This window comes from Schistocerca americana, chromosome 5 (genome assembly GCF_021461395.2).
Source record: "Schistocerca americana isolate TAMUIC-IGC-003095 chromosome 5, iqSchAmer2.1, whole genome shotgun sequence".
NCBI lineage: Eukaryota > Metazoa > Arthropoda > Insecta > Orthoptera > Acrididae > Schistocerca > Schistocerca americana.
Window position 1 is genome coordinate 586,666,468 of NC_060123.1, and position 3,050 is coordinate 586,669,517.

At 46.8% G+C, this 3,050-nt stretch overlaps 1 non-coding gene across 1 annotated transcript; it reads right to left on the reverse strand.

Moving 5' to 3' along the window:
- Positions 1–248: 248 nt before the first annotated feature.
- Trnat-agu lies at positions 249–322 on the reverse strand. Its single transcript has one exon. It is a non-coding gene; the product is annotated as a tRNA-Thr (tRNA).
- Between the last annotated feature and the right edge of the window lie 2,728 nt (positions 323–3,050).

The following is a 3,050-nucleotide window of genomic DNA, read 5'->3' on the forward strand; positions in this document are numbered from 1 at the left end:
TCCACGTGTTCCTCTCTTCGGTGATTCTATGAAGAACCATCACATTTCGTTATCTTGTCAATCCACCTAATTTTCAACATCCTTCTATAGCACCACATCTCAGATACTTATCTTTCGTATGAATGTGTGGTATCTGGTCCCTCGAAAGGACAGACGCCACGCAGAACAATCAGCTGTGAAACACTGTATATAAATGGAAGGGAAATCACTGCTGTCAGCTGCAGCGGGATATTAAGCGAGCGAAAACGTGTACCGGACCGGGATTCGAACCCGTGATCTCCTGCTTACTAGGCAGTTGCGTTAACCACTGCGCCATCTAGACACAGTGTTTATGTTTTAAAGAGCTAGACTTCAAGAATAAACGTTTTATCGAGATTTTATTACGAATTAAAATCAGTAATTGGACGAAAGTAATTTAACTAGATTTCATTTAAGAAAAGGCAAAATTATTAACCTTGTCATTCACTTACGGTTATTTGAAGGACATAAAGAGAAAGAAAGAACGAAAAGGGAGCGTAAGAAATAACGTTTACAAATCGTAGGGAAGTTAATAGTATCGCAGATATAGCTATCGCTAAATCGCTGGTTTGCAGTGAAATTATAACTTTGGTTGCTACGTTTGGAACTTCGTAATAAGAAACGTTTTATTAAATTTAACTGAAGAAGGGTGTAAGAATCTGAGATTTACCGTAAGTAAGCGAAATGTTGGTCACGGTAAATACACTCCTGGAAATTGAAATAAGAACACCGTGAATTCATTGTCCCAGGAAGGGGAAACTTTATTGACACATTCCTGGGGTCAGATACATCACATGATCACACTGACAGAACCACAGGCACATAGACACAGGCAACAGAGCATGCACAATGTCGGCACTAGTACAGTGTATATCCACCTTTCGCAGCAATGCAGGCTGCTATTCTCCCATGGAGACGATCGTAGAGATGCTGGATGTTGTCCTGTGGAACGGCTTGCCATGCCATTTCCACCTGGCGCCTCAGTTGGACCAGCGTTCGTGCTGGACGTGCAGACCGCGTGAGACGACGCTTCATCCAGTCCCAAACATGCTCAATGGGGCACAGATCCGGAGATCTTGCTGGCCAGGGTAGTTGACTTACACCTTCTAGAGCACGTTGGGTGGCACGGGATACATGCGGACGTGCATTGTCCTGTTGGAACAGCAAGTTCCCTTGCCGGTCTAGGAATGGTAGAACGATGGGTTCGATGACGGTTTGGATGTACCGTGCACTATTCAGTGTCCCCTCGACGATCACCAGTGGTGTACGGCCAGTATAGGAGATCGCTCCCCACACCATGATGCCGGGTGTTGGCCCTGTGTGCCTCGGTCGTATGCAGTCCTGATTGTGGCGCTCACCTGCACGGCGCCAAACACGCATACGACCATCATTGGCACCAAGGCAGAAGCGACTCTCATCGCTGAAGACGACACGTCTCCATTCGTCACTCCATTCACGCCTGTCGCGACACCACTGGAGGCGGGCTGCACGATGTTGGGGCGTGAGCGGAAGACGGCCTAACGGTGTGCGGGACCGTAGCCCAGCTTCATGGAGACGGTTGCGAATGGTCCTCGCCGATACCCCAGGAGCAACAGTGTCCCTAATTTGCTGGGAAGTGGCGGTGCGGTCCCCTACGGCACTGCGTAGGATCCTACGGTCTTGGCGTGCATCCGTGCGTCACTGCGGTCCGGTCCCAGGTCGACGGGCACGTGCACCTTCCGCCGACCACTGGCGACAACATCGATGTACTGTGGAGACCTCACGCCCCACGTGTTGAGCAATTCGGCGGTACGTCCACCCGGCCTCCCGCATGCCCACTATACGCCCTCGCTCAAAGTCCGTCAACTGCACATACGGTTCACGTCCACGCTGTCGCCGCATGCTACCAGTGTTAAAGACTGCGATGGAGCTCCGTATGCCACGGCAAACTGGCTGACACTGATGGCGGCGGTGCACAAATGCTGCGCAGCTAGCGCCATTCGACGGCCAACACCGCGGTTCCTGGTGTGTCCGCTGTGCCGTGCGTGTGATCATTGCTTGTACAGCCCTCTCGCAGTGTCCGGAGCAAGTATGGTGGGTCTGACACACCGGTGTCAATGTGTTCTTTTTTCCATTTCCAGGAGTGTATTTGTTACGCATTTTAGGTGATTTTGCTTTACAGTTGTGAGTGAAAGACTTTCACATAGTAAACTGTACCGATCGTTATCGTGAATAAGGTAAATAACCAGCGATAGGTGCAGTTATTTTGAGTTATCAAGTTGTCTGTTGTCATTAAGAGGTTTTAATCATTTAAATTGCGAATAATAACGCCATAATCGGCGCAACCTACGGGTTATAGCGTACGCAATGTTACTGAGAGTTGTTGAACTGTTGTTGTCAACAAATGCCCCCGTTACAGTTCATTGAACAAGCGTATTTATGTTTCACGTAATATATAGTATGCACAAGTTTTAATCCAATTGCAATTACTATAACGAGAAGTACCAACACTAAACTGTGCTGACCATTCACGACTTCAACGCACTGCAATACTACTGACGAGTGTAGTATTGACAAAGTGTGTACGATGTAACAGGAACATACAAACAGTGTGCTTCTGTTTTAGTCGGATGTGTAGTTTGTGTGCAATTCCTATTACATTCACATGATTAAACACCTTGGACTAAAATTTAACGATTATATTGATACTGGGACGAGGTGTGTATAGTGTTAGAGGCAAGGCTATTGTCAATGTATATGTTAGAGTCTCACTTTGACACGCCACTCTATGTAGATCAAAGTGGCATAACACGGTACAACTTCATCCTTCATCAGTAGTATCCTAAATTCTGAAGATTGTACATTCACATCTGTAATTTAACGTAATCGTTCAGTCAATTATGATAAGGCATCTGCCACTATGTGATCCTGTACTTTGAAATGAATGATCTCAAAGACATAATCCTAGAGGGCTACAAACTATTTGGGAAGTCGTGCACGTAGCAGTTCATAACTTACTGAGAAGTTCCATGCTAGGTGGTCACAGTATGCTT